The sequence below is a fragment of the Wyeomyia smithii genome, chromosome 1, assembly GCF_029784165.1.
Source record: "Wyeomyia smithii strain HCP4-BCI-WySm-NY-G18 chromosome 1, ASM2978416v1, whole genome shotgun sequence".
NCBI classification, from domain to species: domain Eukaryota; kingdom Metazoa; phylum Arthropoda; class Insecta; order Diptera; family Culicidae; genus Wyeomyia; species Wyeomyia smithii.
This window is the reverse complement of record NC_073694.1, coordinates 103,401,917-103,427,098: the sequence shown is the minus strand read 5'-3', so window position 1 is coordinate 103,427,098 and position 25,182 is coordinate 103,401,917. Positions and strand designations below refer to the sequence as shown.

The window sequence follows — 25,182 nt, the reverse complement described above, 5'->3', positions numbered from 1 at the left end:
AATCCAACCGTAGCGACGTCAAACAGCAGGATAGATCCAAAGCGCTTGGGCGCGCTGGAGGTTTCGGGATACGTGTCATTTCACCGTTGTTCAAAATAGTCATGTCGAAGTCATCGCAAAGGTTATAGATTAAAGAGGAGCGGTTATCATTGTAGGGGGAACCCCAAGCCACACCATGAGAGTTGAAGTCTCCCAAAATCAAACGTGGCGAGGGAAGAAGTTCTATTAATTCAAAGAGCAACCGTTGCCCAACCTGTGCTCTGGGAGGAATATATATTGAGGCAATACAGAGCTCTTTACCTTGTAATGTCATTTGACATGCGACAACTTCGATGCTTGGAACCGAGGGGAGGTTAATACGATAGAAAGCCTAGCCTGAAAAGAGAGTGCTGCAGCTGTGTCTAAATACACACAAACAGCGGCAGCATCGTTTGCCGAAGTCTGTTCAACTGAACCGACTGGCAAACGTGCGAGAGGCTCTCCGGGGGAATCGGCGCCAAGGACGCAACGAAGGCGGTTGTTCGGTGACAGCCAGGAAGCTGGCCCGTCGTCCAGCCGAGCAAAGAACCGGCAAACGGCGAAGCCACGGATTGGACCAGCGTGGTGAACAAAAAGCGGCAGAATCGGGAACGACGCGCGAAGCGCGGCGACCGCAATAAGAAGCCGCAAGGGGCGAGTAGGCGGAGCAAGGGTGACCCGCTCATTTTCAAGACGGATGCGTCTAAGTACGCTGAAGTCTTGAAGGCCATGAGAGGCGAATCCAAGCTCAAAGACCTCGGCGCGAATGTCAGGTCAATTCGTCGGTCACGCACCGGCGAGATGATCCTCGAACTCCGCAAAGAGGCGAAGGGCAAGGGCTGTGCCAATAAAAAGACGGCCCAGGAAGTGCTAGGCGAGGAGGTTCAAATCCGAGCCCTCACTCCTGAAGTGACTCTCCAGCTTAAAAACCTGCACGAGATCACCGAAGAGTGTGATATAGCACAAGCTTTCGAGCGAGAGTGTGGAGTGGTAGTGACCGCAGAGGCAGTTCGTCTCCGCAGGGGCCCGGCCGGCACCCAGGTTGCTACCAGAAAGTTCCCACTAGCGGAGGGTAACAAGGCCCTGAAGAAAGCCACGTTGAAGGTAGGTTGGTCGGTCTGCCCTCTGGGCACCTTCCAACAGCCTGACGTTTGCTTCAGGTGCTTTGAGCGGGGGCATAAATCCTGGTCGTGCAAAGGGCACGACAAGTCCAATTTATGCCGCCGCTGTGGTGGCGCAGACCACAAGGCACGGGACTGCGGTGCACCTCCCAAGTGTCTGGTATGCACCGGTAAACGGGATGCCAAACACGTCATGGGAGGCTCCAAGTGTCCGGCTGCACGGCCGGATACTAAGCCCTGAGGGTGATACAGTTAAACCTGAGCCACTGCTATGCGGCGCAGCAGTTGCTACACCAAGCAGCTGCTGAGTCGTCGTCGGACGTGGCCATCGTCTCGGACCCATACCGCATCCCAACCGGAAACGGTAACTGGGCATCGGACAAGTCTGGGAAGACGGCCATTTGCACGACAGGCAGGTCCCCGGTTCAGGAGATTGTGTTGACCTCCAGAGAGGGGTACGTTATAGCCAAAGTGGATGGAGTATTCTACTGCAGTTGCTATGCTCCGCCAAGTTGGTCTACCGAAACGTTCGCACAGATGGTCGATCAAGCAACCGTGGAACTGACGGGCCTATGGCCGTTGGTGGTTGCGGCCGACTTCAACGCTTGGGCTGTCGAGTGAGGAAGTCGCTGTACAAACCAGAGAGGCCAGGTCTTGTTGGAAGCTCTGGCAAAGCTCAACTTAGACTTGGCTAACGTTGGTACAAAATGCACCTACAGTAGAAATAGTGCGGAATCGATTATCGATGTGACGTTCTGCAGCCCGGGACTGATCACGAACTGGAGGGTAGATGACAGCTACACGACTAGTGACCACCAATCGGTCCGCTATGAGGTAGGCGTGCGGAAGCAAGCAGCGAGTAGGGAAACCAATCCTTCTACGGCTGGAAAACATTGCATTTCGATGCAGATGTTTTCGGGCAGGCAATTAGATGGAAGCACGAAGGGGGTGAACCGCTCCCGGGTGTGGACCATCTAAATTCGATACTGTCATGGGCGTGCGACGCCACGATGCCTAGGTCTCGTCCGCCTAGAGAGGGTAGGCCACCGACATACTGGTGGAGCGATACGATAGCAGGCCTACGCAGTGCATGCCTCCGTGCAAGACGGAGGATGCAACGCGCACGTTCCGACGAGCAAAGAGCGGAACGCGGTGCCGCATTCAGATCCACTAAAGCAACGCTTAAAAGCGCAATTAGAGCCAGCAAACGAGCCTGTTTCGAACGACTCTGTGCCAGCGCTAATTCGAACCCGTGGGGTGACGCCTACAGGATCGTTATGACCAAGACTAGAGGTGTGCTAGCCCCAGCTGAACAATCACCAGCGATGCTAGAAACGATCATTCAGGGCCTCTTTCCAAGCCACGAACCAAGTCCCTGGCCTCCGGCTGACGAGTCACCACCAACCGTGAGTGACGGCAGCCGTGCAGAGGCAGACGATGCGGTAAGGGTGACAGAAGATGAATTGATCGAGATCGCAAACTTCCTGAAGGTAGGCAAGGCTCTGGGACCAGACGGAATCCCGAACTTGGCCATCAAAGAAGCCCCCGGGTTGTTCAGGGCGGTCCTGCAGAAATGCCTTGACGACTGCCTCTTCCCGGACGTGTGGAAGCGCCAGAGGCTGGTGCTGTTGCCGAAGGTTGGGAAACCACCAGGTGACCCATCGGCATACAGACCAATCTGCCTGCTGGACACGGCGGGCAAGGTGCTTGAGACGGTAAACCTCAATAGACTGGTGAAATATACAGAAAGTGAGAACGGTCTATCAAGCAACCAGTTCGGTTTTCGAAAAGGTAGGTCCACGGTGGATGCAATCCTCTCCGTCACCAGAACGGCTGAGGTTGCAATCCAACGCAAAAGGAGGGGCATTCGTCACTGCGCAATCGTCACGCTCGACGTGAAGAACGCGTTTAACAGTGCCAGCTGAGACTCCATAGCCTTAGCGCTACAGAGTCTCAGAGTGCCGACGCCGCTGTACAAGATTCTGGGTAACTACTTTCAGAATCGAGTGCTAGTGTATAACACAAACGAGGGTCAGAAAAGCAATCCAGTTACCGCAGGTGTACCGCAGGTGTACCGCAAGGTTCCATCCTGGGCCCGATACTGTGGAACGCCATGTATGACGGCGTGTTAAAACTAACACTCCCTCCAGGGGTGGTGATCGTGGGCTTCGACGATGACATAACTCTTGAGGTCTATGGCGAGTCAATTAGAGAGGTAGAGTTAAAGTACGCGCTATCAATGCGCGTAGTGGAAGACTGGATGCACTCCAGGAAACTGGAGCTAGCGCACCATAAGACTGAAGTTATTGTCGTAAATAACAGAAAGTCGGAGCAGGAGGCATCGATCAGTGCTGGTGCATGCACTATCGCCTCAAAACGCTCGCTGAAGCTTCTGGGGGTTATGATCGACGACAAGCTCACGTTCGGGAGCCACGTCGAGTATACCTGCAAGAAAGCTTCCATGGCTGTGCCAGCGCTATCTCACATGATGGCAAACAGCTCGGCGGTCCGTAGCAGCAGGCGCAAAGTCCTTGCTAGCGTGACCACGTTCATACTCAGGTATGGAGGACCAGTGTGGTCCAAGGTATTGAGTACCTCCTGCCATCGCGGCAAACTCGAGAGTACGTACAGGCTTATGTGCCTAAGGGTCGCGTGCGCATACCGAACAGTGTCGTACGAGGCGGTTTGCGTCCTGGCTGGCATGATGCCCATCAGCATCATCGTCAAAGAGGATGTAGAGTGCTTCGACCAACGCGACACGAGGGGTATACGCAACACCATACGGTCATCTTCAATGGCCAGGTGGCAGCGGGAGTGGTCCAACTCTACAAAAGGTAGATGGACACACCGACTCATTCCAGAGTTAGCATGCTGGATTAATAGGCGCCATGGGGAAGTAACCTTCCATCTGACACAGATCATGTTAGGCCATGGCTGCTTTAGGCAGTACCTGCATAGGTTCGGGTACGCCGAGTCCCCTATGTGCCCCGCTTGTACGGGTGCGGAAAAAAGCGCGGAGCATGTGTTCTTCACATGCCCGCGTTTCGAGCGAATAAGGTACGAAATGCTGGCAATAAGTGGGATGGACACCAGTACCTGCATAGGCTCGGGTACGCCGAGTTCCCTATGTGCCCCGCTTGTACGGGTGCGGAAAAAAGCGCTGAGCATGTGTTCTTCACATGACCGCGTTTCGAGCGAATAAGGTACGAAATGCTGGCAATAAGTGGGATAGACACCACGCCAGAGAACATCGTGCGTAGGATGTGCGAAAATAGGGATATCTGGGATGCGGTCATCACGGCCACATCACAGATCGGTCGTATTTTCGATCGATTTTCCCCAGTTAGTTAATGGTTAACTAACTGGCCTGTATAGGCTGCTCTGCTGCCCATAGAGGTAAGTGCGAAAAGCACGACGGGCCCTCTCCCTGAAGTAGTGCCTAACGGCGGTCCCGGGGAGACCAAGGGCTTTAGCTGTTCAGCTTAAGGTTGCTCAGCATGGGTAAAAGCAGACATACACCACAGTCCGGGTGTTTGGATACTCAGCACGCGATGATGACGGTCGATCATGCCAAGCACTGTATACGGGATGGTACACTACGTGCCGGCTACGTGACATTATCATTCATCGCACCCGAGACATACACCACAGTCCGGGTGTTTGGATACTCAGCTACACGCAATGATGACGATCGATCATGCCAAGCACTGTATACGGGTTGGTTCACTATGTGCCGTCTACGTGACATTGATTGTATGCCCGCGACGATGACGATCGATCATGCCAAGCACGGTGTACGGGAAGATACACTACGTGCCGGTGTTTTGTCTTCCCAGGTGTGCGCAAAAAACTGTCGAACTCTGTAATTATTATACATTTTCGTATTTATAGGTGGGTGTCTGAGCCTAAGTTTTCAAAATTCATATATAATATTAGTTACTTAGAGCTTAATATCAAATTTGAATTTAATTAAACTAAATCCTAATCTAAACCTAACGCTATATTCTTAAATTTATCTTAATTACTTACGCTACAGTATAACTAAAACTAATTAAATGAATCACCCTAAAGATACGATACTATTACAATGAAACACATCTAAAATTCATCCACTGATAAGAGAACGAGAGTAAAAACGCGTTGTCACACGAAGATCGATAGATAGGTGATAGATTATAAATGATAGAATGTAAGGACAGTACCGAATAAACCCCAAAAGAAGACGGATCAAATTTTTGCACTCTACAAGGCCTGTGCGTTTCTTTTTACTTGATATCGCCAATCTGAATTTGACGGGAAGAAGGCCATATTATTCCGTGGTGTTTGAACCGCTGGTGTGGAAGACCAGTCTGAAGCCTTTCTGGGCCGTGTCTCCGTATACGGAAGAAAATCCTCCGAATCCTAGCCAGCAGATTGGCAAGCCCCAACACTAAGGTTGATATCGAAAAAGTACGCCTTACTGACATCGAGCAGTCAAGTAGCATCGCAGCTAACTTTGTGAAGCTTCTTACGCTACCACCATGGCACCACGCGGGTTCGGTAACCGGGGAACCGGCCAGTAGGTTAGCTAAGATTCTCGATCTCGAAGGGCGAAGTGTGGTACTTTACACCGGCCTTGTGTAAGTACAAGTGGCGATGCTTAAATTTGGCGTACTTGATGCTCGCTGCGGTGGGCTGTATACATATGTGTGCATGGTAGTGCAGCGTATGGGCACTGTACACTCGAGAGGGAAGTGTATGAATGTTATACGGCTACCACGTTACAAATGTAGCGGCAGTAGCATGTATTATGACCCCAACCGAGAATGCCGACCCACAAATGTGTGTGGTAAGCGCGCAAAGTGGGAATCTTTTGACGAGTGTTATGCTTCCGATATACGGGAACGGATAGACTGCGTTTGGTTTTCGCTGATATCCGCATTCCACGTATATCGGATGGAATGCGAAAGAGGTTGAACGATACGATGGAAAAGCATTGCGGTGAGGTTGTATGGAGCGATATACGCAATAAACAATAATATCGCACGCTAGCCTGGGGGCTAATGCGGTCTAGATCAACTAGATTAGTCAAGAGAATTCGTTATCGATATTGTTTTCGGCACATTTTGCATGTTGTAGAATAAGTACATCGATACACCGTGCCCCAGTACTGAGTCGAGAAAATTTCCAGCTCGAAAAGATCCTCGACTCGATCGGGAATTGAACCCGATATCACAACCGTGTGGGAGAGCTAGCCGACCGACATCGCTAACCACAGAACCACGGGGACCACCATACACTCACATGAGTAATATGCGCACACAAGGCCCGCTTGAGGGACACATCTATTGGGAGAGCGCGTGCGTTGCACCGGTAAACGGGACGCCAAACACGCCATGGGAGGTCCCAAGTGTCCGGCTGCACGGACAGGCCTGAAGGTGATACAGTTAAACCTGAATCACTGCTATGCGGCGCAGCAGTTGCTACACCAAGCAGCTGCTGAGTCGTTGTCGGACGTGGTCATAGTCTCGGACCCATACCGCATCCCAACCGGAAACGGTAACTGGGTATCGGACAAGTCTGGGAAGACGGCCATTTGCACGACAGGCAGGTCCCCGGTTCAGGAGATTGTGTCGACCTCCAGAGAGGGGTACGTTATAGCCAAAGTGGATGGAGTATTCTACTGCAGTTGCTATGCTCCGCCATGTTGGTCTACCGAAACGTTCGCACAGATGGTCGATCAAGCAACCGTGGAACTGACGGGCCTATGGCCGTTGGTGGTTGCGGCCGACTTCAACGCTTGGGCTGTCGAGTGGGGAAGTCGCTGTACAAACCAGAGAGGCCAGGTCTTGTTGGAAGCTCTGGCAAAGCTCAACTTAGACTTGGCTAACGTTGGTACAAAATGCACCTACAGTAGAAATAGTGCGGAATCGATTATCGATGTGACGTTCTGCAGCCCGGGACTGATCACGAACTGGAGGGTAGACGACAGCTACACGACTAGCGACCACCAATCGGTCCGCTATGAGGTAGGCGTGCGGAAGCAAGCAGCGAGTAGGGAAACCAATCCTTCTACGGCTGGAAAACATTGCATTTCGATGCAGATGTTTTTGGGCAGGCAATTAGATGGAAGCACGAAGGGAGTGAACTGCTCCCGGGTGTGGACCATCTAAATTCGATACTGTCATGGGCGTGCGACGCCACGATGCCTAGGTCTCGTCCGCCTAGAGAGGGTAGGCCACCGACTGGTGGAGCGATACGATAGCAGGCCTACGCAGTGCATGCCTCCGTGCAAGACGGAGGATGCAACGCGCACGTTCCGACGAGCAAAGAGCGGAACGCAGTGCCGCATTTAGATTCGCTAAAGCAACGCTTAAAAGCGCAATTAGAGCCAGTAAACGAGCCTGTTTCGAACGACTCTGTGCCAGTGCTAATTCGAACCCGTGGGGTTCACATATACACAATAAACAATAATATCGCACGCTAGCCTGGGGACTAATGCGGTCTCGATCAACTAGATTAGTCAAGAGAATTCGTTATCGATATTGTTTTCGGCACATTTTGCATGTTGTAGAATAAGTACAACGATACACCGTGCCCCAGTGCTGAGTCGAGAAAATTTCCAGCTCAAAAAGATCCTCGACTCGATCGGGAATCGAACCCGATATCACAACCGTGTGGGAGAGCTAGCCGACCGACATCGCTAACCACAGAACCACGGGGACCACTATACACACACATGAGTAATATGCGCACACAAGGCCCGCTTGAGGGACACATCTATTGGGAGAGCGCGTGCGTTGCAAAGACGCCGCAATCGATCAGGGCACGTCAGAGCGTTTATGAGCGAGTAAAATGAATTCTGGTTGATCCTACCAGTAATATACGCTTGTCTCAAAAGTTAAGCCATGCTTGTCTAAGTACGAACAGATTTGATGTGAAACGGCATAAGCCTCAGTTTAACAGCTATAATTTACAATATCATTGAACTAGTTACTTGGATAACTGTGGAAAATCTAGAGCTAATACATGCGTAATGCAGGGACCTCGCGGAACCTGCGCAATTATTAGTCAAACCAATCGTCCTACGTGACGTGTTGAGTTGAAATCTGGATAATTTTGTTGATCGTATGGTCTAGCACCGACGACAGATCTTTCAAATATCTACCCTATCAACTATTGATGGTAGTATAGAGGACTACCATGGTTGCAACGGGTAACGGGGAATCAGGGTTCGATTCCGGAGAGGGAGCCTGAGAAATAGCTACCACATCCAAGGAAGGCAGCAGCTAGAGTGCTCAAAGCAGGCTACTACTATGGCCGTGAATAATCTTGCATGGAATAATGGAATATGACCTCGGTCTCAATATTCGTTGGTTTGTGATATAGATCAAGAGGTAATGATTAACAGAAGTAGTTGGAAGCATCAGTATTACGGCGCGAGAGGTGAAACTCGTAGACCGTCGTAGGATTAGCTAATTAGCAAAAGCATTTGCCATGGATGCTTTCATTAATCAAGAACGAAAGTTAGAGGATCGAAGGCGATTAGATACCGCCCTAGTTCTAACCGTGAACTATGCCAATTAGCAATTAGGAGACGCTACATTTTGGTGCTCTCAGTAGCTTCCGGGAAACCAAAATCAGGTTCCGGGGGAAGTATGGTTGCAAAGTTGAAACTTAAGGGAATTGACGGAAGGGCACCACCAGGAGTGGAGCCTGCGGCTTAATTTGACTCAACACGGGAAAACTTACCAGGTCCGAACTTATTGAGGTAAGACAGATTAAAAGCTCTTTCTCAAAGTTAAGGGTAGTAGTGCATGGCCGTTCTTAGTTCGTGGAGTGATTTGTCTGGTTAATTCCGGTAACGAACGTGACTCAATCAATTAAATATAACGTTGTCAGTAGTCATATGACGATCCCGTTCGGTTGGACCCGGTTTCGCGGTGGTGGTCGGTCTTCCGGTCGGTCTGATCCGTGAGGTCATCGGTGCTTTCGACCGACGATGTAGTGTGACCTAATAATACGTCAACTTCTCGAGGTTGACTTCTACTTAATGGGACGCTTTGTGTTCAGCAAAATGAGATTGAGCGATAACAGGTCCGTGATGCCCTTAGATGTTCTGGGCTGCACGCGCGCTACAATGTGAGCAGCAGCGTGTACCCTATCCCGAAAGGGACGGGCAATCACTGAAATGCTCATTTAGTCGGGATTATGGATTGAAACGGTCCATATGAACCTGGAATTCCCAGTAAGTGTTGGTCATTAGCTAGCGTTGATTACGTCCCTGCCCTTTGTACACACCGCCCGTCGCTACTACCGATGGATTATTTAGTGAGGTCTCTGGAAGTGAACATTTGTTGGTCCCTCGCGGATTGCATTTGACTCGCTGAAGTTGACCGAACTTGACGATTTAGAGGAAGTAAAAGTCGTAACAAGGTTTTCGTAGGTGAACCTGCGGAAGGATCATTACTGATGCATATCGTGCGAATCGACTGGCCATAGGACTCAAGTTCGTGGGTCCACTGCGCGTGCGCTTCCCGTGCGCGTCGCGTAGAAACAATCACGTCCTATCATTGAGTGTTTTGCTCTTTACTACTGTCATCGTGCGCTTGCTTTGCCTGCTTGTGCGCACGGGTGGTACGGGCCATCGTTAGTCTCTCTCGGCGTATGGTAGTGGTCCCATGCGAAATCCGTTTCAGACTAGTGGTGCGAGCCGGAGGCACAGTGCGTAATTTTTTTTTTGTTTTGATATGTTTTGTGCTATTGTTGATATTTTCCGAAAAAAACCCCAGGCAGGAGATCGATCGGCTCGTGGATCGATGAAGACCGCAGCTAAATGCGCGTCAGAATGTGAACTGCAAGACACATGAACACCGACTAGTTGAACGCATATTGCATATTATACACCCAGTATGATGTACACATTTTTGAGTGCCTATATTTATCGATGCAACTATACGTGTACCCTCCGCACGTATGCGTAGTTATGTTTTCCTACCTTCATTAGTGGTAAAACATTGAAGATCATTGTGCTCGCCCACAATGCCGATATGTACAACCGTTACCCAAGTGTGGCAACGTGCCGGTTGCTGCGTCTAGGTAGTACAGTACGGCAAATAATCTATAAGTAGGCCTCAAATAATGTGTGACTACCCCCTGAATTTAAGCATATTAATAAGGGGAGGAAAAGAAACTAACAAGGATTCCCCGAGTAGCTGCGAGCGAAACGGGTAGAGCGTAGAGGCGATACCCGGTGCGGTGTCTTCCTGGTTCCGTGTACTGGAAATTTTGTCATCTGTCATAATCATAATCAGTCCCGATTCAAGTTCAACTTGAACGTGGCTTTTACTCCCATATAGGGTGATAGGCACGTAGAACGGCGCTGATGTTGGAAAATTTTACCATGGAGTCGTGTTGCTCGATGGTGCAGCACCAAGTGGGAGGTAAACTCCTAAAGCTAAATATCACCACAAGACCGATAGCGAACAAGTACCGTGAGGGAAAGTTGAAAAGCACTCTGAATAGAAAGTCAAAAAGTACGTGAAACTGCCTAGGGCTCAAGCCCGTTGAACTTGATTATCCGAGGCGGAGATATTCACCTGTGGCTGGGCCGGGCCCACCCGGTTTGCCCCGGGGCATTTATCTCCTACCACAAGAGGACATTGCGATCCATTACAAACAGCTTGTAGCCCCCGTGGCAGCAAATCGGGTCCGACAGGTTGCCCCTAGGTGCTGGTTGTTAGTTCCACCGTAGCGACGTTCAGTTCTGAAGGCCTACGTCGCGAGCCGGAGCCTAACGCACGTGGTGTGCAGTCAGACACGTGATGGACCCTACGCGTGACACCGTCCTGTATGCCTTCTTGCATACTCCAATAACACCGTCCTGCATGCTTTCATGCATACACACTCCGGTTTTTGGTTATGGCGGACTGTCGATCGGCAATGAGCAAATCGAGGTACCTTCGGAACCCGTCTTGAAACACGGACCAAGAAGTCTATAAGGATTGGCTCTGAAGACTGGGGTGGCTGGGCACTCCCGGCTGTCCAGGTGTGGCCGTGTGCACTCGTGTATGCGTGCCCGCTATGGTTCCCGGCTTGGGCTGCAGTCATCAATAAACAGTCAATTCGGAACTGGCACGGCTGAGGGAATCCGACTGTCTAATTAAAACATAGCATTGTGAAGGCCTTCGCAGGTGTTGACACAATTTGATGCCCAGTGCTCTGAATGTCAACGTGAAGAAATTCAAGCAAGCGCGGGTAATCGGCGGGTGTAACTATGACTCTCTTAAGGTAGCCAAATGCCTCGTCATCTAATTAGTGACGCGCATGAATGGATTAACGAGATTCCCTCTGTCCCTATCTACTATCTAGCGAAACCACAGCCAAGGGAACGGGCTTGGAAACACTTGCGGGGAAAGAAGACCCTGTTGAGCTTGACTCTAGTCTGGCATTGTAAGGTGATATAAGAGGTGCAGAATAGGTGGGAGCCGAGGTAAAATATTATCTCTCCGGCGTCAATGAGATACCACTACTCTTACGGTTGTCTTACTTACATGATTAGGTGGAACAAGTGCTGGGGTTATTACTACCGGTCGGCATAAGGTTTCCTGTTCAACGTTCAGTCATGTCGTCATTTCTGGCTATAATGTAGAAGACGGAGCCTGTCGAGCCTCGCCGTTCCATGTCCTAGCGGGAGATTCGAAACGGGCTCGGCATCTGGCGTGCGTGGCTTTGTTGCTGGGTATGGCGGTGTTTCGGTTCCCGGTAGTAGAACCCTGCTCATGAGCGGTAAGGCCGCAGCTCAACTTTCATACAGTACGCCAATGTCAGTAAGACATCTGAATACTCCAAGTCATGGACAGTGCCAGGTGCGGAGTTTGACTGGGGCGATACATCTCCAAAACAATAACGGAGGTGTCCAAAGGTCAGCTCAGTGTGGACAGAAACCACATGCTGAGCATAAGGACAAAAGCTGGCTTGATCTCGATGTTCAGTACATATTGAGACAGCGAAAGCTAGGCCTCACGATCCTTTTGGTTTAAAAAGTTTTAGGCAAAAGGTGTCAGAAAAGTTACCACAGAGATAACTGGCTGCCAAGCGTTCATAGCGACGTGGCTTTTTGATCCTTCGATGTCGGGTCTTCCTTTCATTGTGAAGCAAAATTCACAAAGCGTAGGATTGTTCACCCTTTCAAGGGAACGTGAGGTGGGTTTAGACCGTCGTGAGACAGATTAGTTTTACCCTACTGGTGTATGCGTAGCCGCTGTCTTAACAGAACTCCTGTGCAGTACGAGAGGAACCACAGGTGCGAACCAATGGCACAATACTAGTTCGACCGGACAATGGTATAACGCTACGTTCGTTGGATTATGCCTGAACGCCTCTCCTCCTATAGGTGGTCGTTGATCATGTGGCCTAGAAACCTACAAGATCTGCTAGTGTGATTACCACGTTGGCATCTTATTACTGCTCTCATCAGACAGAGCCCTTGCGCGGCGCCATAAAACTAGTGTCTGAGATACTGGAACGTCGGTGGCGCTGCTAAGCATCAATATATGATTTCGATACCTGAGACCCCCTACAAACGATAGGTTTACAGGCTGGGAGTTGCGAGTTGCAGAGAGGTGTATGTTTCGATCCTATCGGACTACCCTTGCTTTTGGCCGAGCTGCAAGCCATCACGGGTCGACGCCTGGCGACCGTCGAGGCCATGCACGCGCTGTGTGACCACCGATGGGTGTGTTTTTTTTTTAAAGGTGGCGGGGAAATCAGCAAACACACCTGAGAAGAGAACTCAGGGTGTGGGGATGAGACTGGGGGAGAGATGCTGGGGTAGTTACACTCGCCCAGGCACCTACTGATCCCTGTCCCGACCCACTAAAACCCCTCCAGGCTCCAGCCCTGGTCTTCCCGGAACGACGGTTAAGTATTGCGTCGGGGAGTGGCTTTTGTGCGTGATGCACCCTCTTTACTCTTATAACCTCCTAGCTAACTACCTGGAGACTGGTAATTAGCTACCACTGGCGTGTTGGTGGTTGACCCGCCACACACGTTGCAGCTCCAGAACAACCTGAGAGGCGGCCGCACAGACCGCGTTCCAGATGTACAGGTCGTCGCACATCCTCCGGACTAGATTGTCCGGAATAGTGCCAGGCCCGCTCACAGCTATCATGTTGCTCTTTGCTCTTACGAAACGCTCAGCAGTCTCCTCCTCCACGCACTCGGGACACATGGGGGACACCGCATGACACACCGTATGACACCGTACGATACGCACTCGCAACTCTCAGGCACATGAGCCTGTAGGTACTTTCCAGTTTACCACGGTAACTGTTAGTACCTAGCGCTCTGGACCACACTGGCCCACCATACCAAAGTATGGGCGAAACCACGCTGGCAAGAAGTCTTCGCTTGCTGCCATAAACCGCTGAGCTATTGGACATCATACGAGATAGTGCTGCAATAGCCGATGAGGCCCTCTTACAGGCATAGTCGACGTGACTCCCGAACGTGAGCTTGTCGTCCACCATAACCCCCAAGAGCTTCAGGGATCGCTTCGAGGTGATGGTGCAGTCTCCGACTCTGACCACCGCCTGTTGCTCCGATTTACGGTTGTTCACAACCGTGACCTCCGTCTTATGATGCGCGAGCTCCAGTTTCCTGGAGCGCATCCAGTCCTCAACCTTGCGTATGCAGTGTGCGGCCGTCAACTCGACCTCCTCGATAGACTCGCCGTAAACCTCCAGCGTTATGTCGTCTACAAAGCCGACGATCACAACACCTACAGGGAACTTGAGTTTCAACACTCCGTCATACATGACATTCCACAACACCGGGCCCAGGATAGAACCTTGCGGAACTCCTGCGGTAATTGGGACGCACTTCTGACCCTCCTCCGTGTCGTAAACAAGTACTCGATTCTGGAAATAATTTTCCAGAATCTTGTACAGCGACACCGGTACATGGATGCTCCTGAGCGCGAGCGCTATGGAGTCCCAACTGGCACTTTCGAACGCATTCTTCACGTCGAGCGTGACGATTGCGCAGTAGCGTATTCCCCTTCTCTTGCGCTGGATTGCTACCTCCGCCGTCTTGATGACGGAAGAGATTGCGTCCAGCGTGGACCTGCCCTTCCGGAAGCCGAACTGGTTACTTGCCAGACCGTGTACACCCTCCGTGTACCTCACCAGTCTGTTGAGGATGATCCTCTCAAGCACCTTGCCCGCGGTGTCCAATAGGCAGATAGGCCTATATGCCGATGGGTCCCCTGGCGGTTTGCCAGCCTTCGGCAATAAGACCAGTCTCTGCCGCTTACACCTGTCCGGAAAGAGACAGTCATCCAGGCACCTCTGCATGACTGCCCTGAACAGCCCGGGGGCCGTTTTTATCGCCAGCCTGATCGCCAGGTTAGGGATACCATCCGGTCCCGGTGCCTTGCTCACCTTTAGGGATTTGGCGATCACGATGAGTTCCTCATTCGTAACCCTTGCCTCCTCCCCTGCCTCGACACGGCTGTAGTCGCTCACGGATTGAATGCTCGGCAGGTTGGCCGACCATCTCTGGTCTATGTCTCAGATACTGGAACGTCGGACGTGAGACTCGACCGCCGGATGCCAAGGACTTGGCTCGTGGCGTGGAAAGAGTCCCTCGATGATACGCTCCAGCATCGCTGGTGATCGCTCTGCAGGCGCCAGCGCGCCTTTAGTCTTGGCCATTACGATCCTGTAGGCGTCACCCCACGGATTTGTATTGGCACTCGCACATAGCCTATCGAAGCAGGCCCTCTTACTGGCCTTTATCGCACTCTTTAGCATCGATCTTGCCGAACTGAATGCTGCGCGGCGCTCTGTCCTCTCTTCTTCGTTTCGCGCACGCTGCATCCTCCGTCTTGCACGGAGGCACGCACTGCGAAGGTCCGCTATCGCGTCCGTCCACTAGTAAACCGGTGGCTTTCCATTCCTAGGTTGGCGAGTCCTAGGCATGGTGGCGTCGCACGCTCGCGATAGCATAGCAACTAGTTGGTCAGCAATCGAGCGGAGCCAACTGCCCCCCTCGCGCTCCCTTCTCATTGCCTCTTCGAATACCTCGGCATCAAAGTGAGATGTCTTCCACCCGCGAACGGTCGGAGTGTTGGCTCTACCCGTCGCTTGCCGCCTCTCGTTGTTGTCTACACTATAACAGACCGCCTGGTGGTCGCTATTAGTGTAGCCATCGTCTACCCTCCAGTTCTTGATCAGTCCTGGGCTGGAGAACGTCACGTCGATGATCGACTCCGCGCCATTTCTGCCAAATGTACTTTTGTTTCCAACGTTGGCCAGATCAAGGTTGAGCTTTGCAAAAGCCCCCAACAGGATCTGGCCCCTCTGGTTCGTGAAGCGACTTCCCCACTCAACAGCCCAAGCGTTGAAGTCGCCCGCCACCACCAACGGCGTTTGGCCCGTTAGCTCCATGGATAGGAGGTCGACCATCTGGATGAACCTTTCGGTAGACCAACGTGGCGGAGCATAGCAACTGCAGTAGAACACTCCGTTCACCTTAGCAACTACGTACCCTTCTTCTGAGGTTGAGACAACCTCCTGAACCGGGAACTTGCTCGTCGTACATATGACCGCCAAACTGGACCTCTCCGCAACCCAGTTACCGTTTCCGGGAGGGATGCGGTAGGGATCCGATATGACGGCGATGTCCGACAACGACTCAGTGGCTGCTTGGTGTAGCAGCTGCTTAGCCGCGAAGCAATGGTTCAGGTTCAGTTGCGTCACCCTCACGCCCGTGGTTTCGCAGCCGGCTTACCGGCTGGGCACCTGGGGCCTCCCATACAGTGTTTGGCGTCCCGTTTCCCGGAACATACCATGCACTTGAGAGACTCCCCACAGTCCTTTGCTTTATGGCCTGCACCTCCACATCGCCTGCACAGCTGGCTCCTATCGGGCCCCTTGCAGGTCCAGGACTTATGCCCGCCCTCGAAGCACCGGAAGCAAATGTCTGGTTGCTCGAGTATGCCCAGAGGACATACAAACCAGCCGACCTTCAACTTGCCCTCTTTCAGGGCCAGGTTAGCGTACGCCGACGGTAGTCGGAAGGTAGCTATCTGGGTCCCCGCCGGGCCTTTGCGGAGGCGGATTGACTCCTTAGCCACCTCCACCCCGCACTTCGCTTTAAGGGCTTGTGCAATGTCGCACCCCTCAGTGATTTCGTCCAGGTTTTTAAGCTGGAGAGTCACTTCTGAGGTGAGTGCCCGCACTTGCACCTCCTTCCCTAGGACCTTTTCAGCTACCGTTTTGTAGGTAGCCCCCTTGTTCTTGGCGTCCTTCCGGAGCTCAAGTATCATCTCGCCAGTGCGAGATCGGCGGATACTCCGCACATCCGCCCCCAGATCCTTGAGCTGGGTTTCCCCCCTCATCTTCTTCAAGACTTCTGAGTACTTCGACCCATCCGTCTTGAGTATGAGGGCATCACCCCTACTCCGCGCCTTTTTGGCCTTTTTTGGTCCTCTGGCCGCTCCGCCATCATGTCGCGTCGCACCTTCCCGACGCTTCCTACCCTCTACGGTAGTCCAAGGGTTGCCCGTAGCCTCCACCTGTGCCTTTTCCGCGGTGGACCTTGAACCGGTTGGCGTGTGTTCCCGTGGGAGTAGCACGACCAATCGTTTCTTGGTGTTCCGGGGGCCATTTCCCCCGGGGACTGCCTCGTTCGCTTAGCGACCCGCGAACGAGGGGGCGTCTGTCTGAACCTCTTTAGATGCAGTCGCCCTCCCGGTCCTGGCCCCTTTCTCGGCCGCCTTCACCCGAGCTACGAGTTCTTCGTGCTCCTTTCTGGCTTCATCAATGGTGCTCCGAAGCAGGAGGAGGCTCTGCTTCAGGTCGCCAGCGATGTTTCGCCTGTTCGCCAAGAACTCGATTATGGCATCGAGTTGTTCAGACAGCGCCGCCACTCTTGGCCGCGTGTCCATACACCTTTCGACGGCCTTGACTAGCAAGGAACCGTCTACCGAGATGTCTAATGTGGACACTGACGGATTCGCCGTTTTTCCACCTCCAGACTTCGCCGCATCCGTCTCAGCCTTCTTCTGCGGAGACCGCTGGATGCCACCTCTTGCGAAGGGATTTTGTAATCCCTCCGCCCTCGTCTCTTTCGTTTTGAATGTGTTCATCTTGATGTTAAATGGGTCCCCCTTCCAGCCGCTATCTTAACAGAACTCCTGTGCAGTACGAGAGGAACCACAGGTGCGAACCAATGGCACAATACTAGTTCGACCGGACAATGGTATAACGCTACGTTCGTTGGATTATGCCTGAACGCCTCTCCTCCTATAGGTGGTCGTTGATCAAGTGGCCTAGAAACCTACAAGATCTGCTAGTGTGATTACCACGTTGGCATCTTATTACTGCTCTCATCAGACAGAGCCCTTGCGCGGCGCCATACGACTAGTGTCTGAGATACTGGAACGTCGGTGGCGCTGCTAAGCATCAATACATGATTTCGATACCTGAGACCCCCTACAAACGATAGGTTTACAGGCTGGGAGTTGCGAGTTGCAGAGAGGTGTATGTTTCGATCCTATCGGACTACCCTTGCTTTTGGCCGAGCTGCAAGCCATCACGGGTCCACGCCTGGCGACCGTCGAGGCCATGCACGCGCTGTGTGACCACCGATGGGTGTGTTTTTTTTTTTAAAGGTGGCGGGAAAATCTGCAAACACACCTGAGAAGAGAACTCAGGGTGTGGGGATGAGACTGGGGGAGAGATGCTGGGGTAGTTACACTCGCCCAGGCACCTACTGATCCCTGTCCCGACCCACTAAAACCCCTCCAGTCTCCAGCCCTGGTCTTCCCGGAACGACGGTTAAGTATTACGTCGGGGAGTGGCTTTTGTGCGTGATGCACCCTCTTTACTCTTATAAGCTCCTAGCTAACTACCTGGAGACTGGTAATTAGCTACCACTGGCGTGTTGGTGGTTGACCCGCCACACACGTTGCAGCTCCAGAACAACCTGAGAGGCGGCCGCACAGACCGCGTTCCAGATGTACGGGTCGTCGCACATCCTCCGGACTAGATTGTCCGGAGTAGTGCCAGGCCCGCTCACAGCCATCATGTTGCTCTTTGCTCTTACGAAACGGGGGCATACGAAGAAGACATGCTCAGCAGTCTCCTCCTCCTCCCCGCACTCTGGACACATGGGGGACACCGCATGACACACCGTATGACACCGTACGATACGCACTCGCAACTCTCAGGCACATGAGCCTGTAGGTACTTTCCAGTTTACCACGGTAACTGTTAGTACCTAGCGCTCTGGACCACACTGGCCCACCATACCAAAGTATGGACGAAACCACGCTGGCAAGAAGTCTTCGCTTGCTGCCATAAACCGCTAAGCTATTGGACATCATACGAGATAGTGCTGCAATAGCCGATGAGGCCCTCTTACAGGCATAGTCGACGTGACTCCCGAACGTGAGCTTGTCGTCCACCATAACCCCCAAGAGCTTCGGGGATCGCTTCGAGGTGATGGTGCAGTCTCCGACTCTGACCACCGCCTGTTGCTCCGATTTACGGTTGTTCACAACCGTGACCTCCGTCTTATGATGCGCGAGCTCCAGTTTCCTGGAGCGCATCCAGTCCTCAACCTTGCGTATGCAGTGCGCGGCCGTCAACTCGACCTCCTCCAGTCCCTGGCCTCCGGCTGACGAGTCACCACCAACCGTGAGTGACGGCAGCCGTGCAGAGGCAGACGATGCGGTAAGGGTGACAGAAGATGAATTGATCGAGATCGCAAACTTCCTGAAGGTAGGCAAGGCTCTGGGACCAGACGGAATCCCGAACTTGGCCATCAAAGAAGCCCCCGGGTTGTTCAGGGCGGTCCTGCAGAAATGCCTTGACGACTGCCTCTTCCCGGACGTGTGGAAGCGCCAGAGGCTGGTGCTGTTGCCGAAGGTTGGGAAACCACCAGGTGACCCATCGGCATACAGACCAATCTGCCTGCTGGACACGGCGGGCAAGGTGCTTGAGACGGTAAACCTCAATAGACTGGTGAAATATACAGAAAGTGAGAACGGTCTATCAAGCAACCAGTTCGGTTTTCGAAAAGGTAGGTCCACGGTGGATGCAATCCTCTCCGTCACCAGAACGGCTGAGGTTGCAATCCAACGCAAAAGGAGGGGCATTCGTCACTGCGCGATCGTCACGCTCGACGTGAAGAACGCGTTTAACAGTGCCAGCTGAGACTCCATAGCCTTAGCGCTACAGAGTCTCAGAGTGCCGACGCCGCTGTACAAGATTCTGGGTAACTACTTTCAGAATCGAGTGCTAGTGTATAACACAAACGAGGGTCAGAAAAGCAATCCAGTTACCGCAGGTGTACCGCAAGGTTCCATCCTGGGCCCGATACTGTGGAACGCCATGTATGACGGCGTGTTAAAACTAACACTCCCTCCAGGGGTGGTGATCGTGGGCTTCGACGATGACATAACTCTTGAGGTCTATGGCGAGTCAATTAGAGAGGTAGAGTTAAAGTACGCGCTATCAATGCGCGTAGTGGAAGACTGGATGCACTCCAGGAAACTGGAGCTAGCGCACCATAAGACTGAAGTTATTGTCGTAAATAACAGAAAGTCGGAGCAGGAGGCATCGATCAGTGCTGGTGCATGCACTATCGCCTCAAAACGCTCGCTGAAGCTTCTGGGGGTTATGATCGACGACAAGCTCACGTTCGGGAGCCACGTCGAGTATACCTGCAAGAAAGCTTCCATGGCTGTGCCAGCGCTATCTCACATGATGGCAAACAGCTCGGCGGTCCGTAGCAGCAGGCGCAAAGTCCTTGCTAGCGTGACCACGTCCATACTCAGGTATGGAGGACCAGTGTGGTCCAAGGTATTGAGTACCTCCTGCCATCGCGGCAAACTCGAGAGTACGTACAGGTTTATGTGCCTAAGGGTCGCGTGCGCATACCGAACAGTGTCGTACGAGGCGGTTTGCGTCCTGGCTGGCATGATGCCCATCAGCATCATCGTCAAAGAGGATGTAGAGTGCTTCGACCAACGCGACACGAGGGGTATACGCAACACCATACGGTCATCTTCAATGGCCAGGTGGCAGCGGGAGTGGTCCAACTCTACAAAAGGTAGATGGACACACCGACTCATTCCAGAGTTAGCATGCTGGATTAATAGGCGCCATGGGGAAGTAACCTTCCATCTGACACAGATCATGTTAGGCCATGGCTGCTTTAGGCAGTACCTGCATAGGTTCGGGTACGCCGAGTCCCCTATGTGCCCCGCTTGTACGGGTGCGGAAAAAAGCGCGGAGCATGTGTTCTTCACATGCCCGCGTTTCGAGCGAATAAGGTACGAAATGCTGGCAATAAGTGGGATGGACACCAGTACCTGCATAGGTTCGGGTACGCCGAGTCCCCTATGTGCCCCGCTTGTACGGGTGCGGAAAAAAGCGCTGAGCATGTGTTCTTCACATGACCGCGTTTCGAGCGAATAAGGTACGAAATGCTGGCAATAAGTGGGATAGACACCACGCCAGAGAACATCGTGCGTAGGATGTGCGAAAATAGGGATATCTGGGATGCGGTCATCACGGCCGCATCACAGATCGTTCGTATTTTCGATCGATTTTCCCCAGTTAGTTAATGGTTAACTAACTGGCCTGTATAGGCTGCTCTGCTGCCCATAGAGGTAAGTGCGAAAAGCACGACGGGCCCTCTCCCTGAAGTAGTGCCTAACGGCGGTCCCGGGGAGACCAAGGGCTTTAGCTGTTCAGCTTAAGGTTGCTCAGCATGGGTAAAAGCAGACATACACCACAGTCCGGGTGTTTGGATACTCAGCACGCGATGATGACGGTCGATCATGCCAAGCACTGTATACGGGATGGTACACTACGTGCCGGCTACGTGACATTATCATTCATCGCACCCGAGACATACACCACAGTCCGGGTGTTTGGATACTCAGCTACACGCAATGATGACGATCGATCATGCCAAGCACTGTATACGGGTTGGTTCACTATGTGCCGTCTACGTGACATTGATTGTATGCCCGCGACGATGACGATCGATCATGCCAAGCACGGTGTACGGGAAGATACACTACGTGCCGGTGTTTTGTCTTCCCAGGTGTGCGCAAAAAACTGTCGAACTCTGTAATTATTATACATTTTCGTATTTATAGGTGGGTGTCTGAGCCTAAGTGTTCAAAATTCATATATAATATTAGTTACTTAGAGCTTAATATCAAATTTGAATTTAATTAAACTAAATCCTAATCTAAACCTAACGCTATATTCTTAAATTTATCTTAATTACTTACGCTACAGTATAACTAAAACTAATTAAATGAATCACCCTAAAGATACGATACTATTACAATGAAACACATCTAAAATTCATCCACTGATAAGAGAACGAGAGTAAGAACGCATTGTCACACGAAGATCGATAGATAGGTGATAGATTATAAATGATAGAATGTAAGGACAGTACCGAATAAACCCCAAAAGAAGACGGATCAAATTTTTGCACTCTACAAGGCCTGTGCGTTTCTTTTTACTTGATATCGCCAATCTGAATTTGACGGGAAGAAGGCCATATTATTCCGTGGTGTTTGAACCGCTGGTGTGGAAGACCAGTCTGAAGCCTTTCTGGGCCGTGTCTCCGTATACGGAAGAAAATCCTCCGAATCCTAGCCAGCAGATTGGCAAGCCCCAACACTAAGGTTGATATCGAAAAAGTACGCCTTACTGACATCGAGCAGTCAAGTAGCATCGCAGCTAACTTTGTGAAGCTTCTTACGCTACCACCATGGCACCACGCGGGTTCGGTAACCGGGGAACCGGCCAGTAGGTTAGCTAAGATTCTCGATCTCGAAGGGCGAAGTGTGGTACTTTACACCGGCCTTGTGTAAGTACAAGTGGCGATGCTTAAATTTGGCGTACTTGATGCTCGCTGCGGTGGGCTGAATACATATGTGTGCATGGTAGTGCAGCGTATGGGCACTGTACACTCGAGAGGGAAGTGTATGAATGTTATACGGCTACCACGTTACAAATGTAGCGGCAGTAGCATGTATTATGACCCCAACCGAGAATGCCGACCCACAAATGTGTGTGGTAAGCGCGCAAAGTGGGAATCTTTTGACGAGTGTTATGCTTCCGATATACGGGAACGGATAGACTGCGTTTGGTTTTCGCTGATATCCGCATTCCACGTATATCGGATGGAATGCGAAAGAGGTTGAACGATACGATGGAAAAGCATTGCGGTGAGGTTGTATGGAGCGATATACGCAATAAACAATAATATCGCACGCTAGCCTGGGGGCTAATGCGGTCTCGATCAACTAGATTAGTCAAGAGAATTCGTTATCGATATTGTTTTCGGCACATTTTGCATGTTGTAGAATAAGTACATCGATACACCGTGCCCCAGTACTGAGTCGAGAAAATTTCCAGCTCGAAAAGATCCTCGACTCGATCGGGAATTGAACCCGATATCACAACCGTGTGGGAGAGCTAGCCGACCGACATCGCTAACCACAGAACCACGGGGACCACCATACACACACATGAGTAATATGCGCACACAAGGCCCGCTTGAGGGACACATCTATTGGGAGAGCGCGTGCGTTGCACCGGTAAACGGGACGCCAAACACGCCATGGGAGGTCCCAAGTGTCCGGCTGCACGGACAGGCCTGAAGGTGATACAGTTAAACCTGAATCACTGCTATGCGGCGCAGCAGTTGCTACACCAAGCAGCTGCTGAGTCGTTGTCGGACGTGGTCATCGTCTCGGACCCATACCGCATCCCAACCGGAAACGGTAACTGGGTATCGGACAAGTCTGGGAAGACGGCCATTTGCACGACAGGCAGGTCCCCGGTTCAGGAGATTGTGTCGACCTCCAGAGAGGGGTACGTTATAGCCAAAGTGGATGGAGTATTCTACTGCAGTTGCTATGCTCCGCCATGTTGGTCTACCGAAACGTTCGCACAGATGGTCGATCAAGCAACCGTGGAACTGACGGGCCTATGGCTAACGTTGGTACAAAATGCACCTACAGTAGAAATAGTGCGGAATCGATTATCGATGTGACGTTCTGCAGCCCGGGACTGATCACGAACTGGAGGGTAGACGACAGCTACATGACTAGCGACCACCAATCGGTCCGCTATGAGGTAGGCGTGCGGAAGCAAGCAGCGAGTAGGGAAACCAATCCTTCTACGGCTGGAAAACATTGCATTTCGATGCAGATGTTTTTGGGCAGGCAATTAGATGGAAGCACGAAGGGAGTGAACTGCTCCCGGGTGTGGACCATCTAAATTCGATACTGTCATGGGCGTGCGACGCCACGATGCCTAGGTCTCGTCCGCCTAGAGAGGGTAGGCCACCGACTGGTGGAGCGATACGATAGCAGGCCTACGCAGTGCATGCCTCCGTGCAAGACGGAGGATGCAACGCGCACGTTCCGACGAGCAAAGAGCGGAACGCAGTGCCGCATTTAGATTCGCTAAAGCAACGCTTAAAAGCGCAATTAGAGCCAGTAAACGAGCCTGTTTCGAACGACTCTGTGCCAGTGCTAATTCGAACCCGTGGGGTTCACATATACACAATAAACAATAATATCGCACGCTAGCCTGGGGACTAATGCGGTCTCGATCAACTAGATTAGTCAAGAGAATTCGTTATCGATATTGTTTTCGGCACATTTTGCATGTTGTAGAATAAGTACAACGATACACCGTGCCCCAGTGCTGAGTCGAGAAAATTTCCAGCTCAAAAAGATCCTCGACTCGATCGGGAATCGAACCCGATATCACAACCGTGTGGGAGAGCTAGCCGACCGACATCGCTAACCACAGAACCACGGGGACCACTATACACACACATGAGTAATATGCGCACACAAGGCCCGCTTGAGGGACACATCTATTGGGAGAGCGCGTGCGTTGCAAAGACGCCGCAATCGATCAGGGCACGTCAGAGCGTTTATGAGCGAGTAAAATGAATTCTGGTTGATCCTACCAGTAATATACGCTTGTCTCAAAAGTTAAGCCATGCTTGTCTAAGTACGAACAGATTTGATGTGAAACGGCATAAGCCTCAGTTTAACAGCTATAATTTACAATATCATTGAACTAGTTACTTGGATAACTGTGGAAAATCTAGAGCTAATACAAGCGTAATGCAGGGACCTCGCGGAACCTGCGCAATTATTAGTCAAACCAATCGTCCTACGTGACGTGTTGAGTTGAAATCTGGATAATTTTGTTGATCGTATGGTCTAGCACCGACGACAGATCTTTCAAATATCTACCCTATCAACTATTGATGGTAGTATAGAGGACTACCATGGTTGCAACGGGTAACGGGGAATCAGGGTTCGATTCCGGAGAGGGAGCCTGAGAAATAGCTACCACATCCAAGGAAGGCAGCAGGCGCGTAAATTACCCAATCCCGGCTCGGGGAGGTGGTGACGAGAAATAACAATATAAGGCTCTTGTATGATGTCTTATGATTGGAATGAGTTGAGCATAAATCCTTCAACAAGGATCAAGTGAAGGGCAAGTCTGGTGCCAGCAGCCGCGGTAATTCCAGCTCCACTAGCGTATATTAAAATTGTTGCGGTTAAAACGTTCAAACTTTATTCTTGTCCAACACGGGTGCTACATCGGATAATGATCGTAGGTCACTGGATTGCTGCGACTATAAGACTGGGTGTGCGGTGCATTTGCAGGCCGGTGTGCGTTTGCGCGTGCATCGCGTTCGCCCGCCGTTCAGTGGCGTCTGATGCCTTTCATCGGGTGATGGCGTTTCCCACAAGCCCAGCTGCTATTACCTTGAACAAATTAGAGTGCTCAAAGCAGGCTACTACTATGGCCGTGAATAATCTTGCATGGAATAATGGAATATGACCTCGGTCTCAATATTCGTTGGTTTGTGATATAGATCAAGAGGTAATGATTAACAGAAGTAGTTGGAAGCATCAGTATTACGGCGCGAGAGGTGAAACTCGTAGACCGTCGTAGGATTAGCTAATTAGCAAAAGCATTTGCCATGG

General features: G+C 51.6%; 1 protein-coding gene and 1 pseudogene across 1 annotated transcript in view; both read left to right on the top strand.

The window, feature by feature from the left end:
- The window catches only part of LOC129718434 (integrator complex subunit 7-like), a 1,119,499-nt gene that overhangs the window by 956,275 nt on the left and 138,042 nt on the right, over positions 1-25,182 (top strand). The gene's annotated exons all lie outside the window — the stretch shown is intronic.
- Positions 9,903-10,055, top strand: LOC129719346 (5.8S ribosomal RNA; annotated as a pseudogene).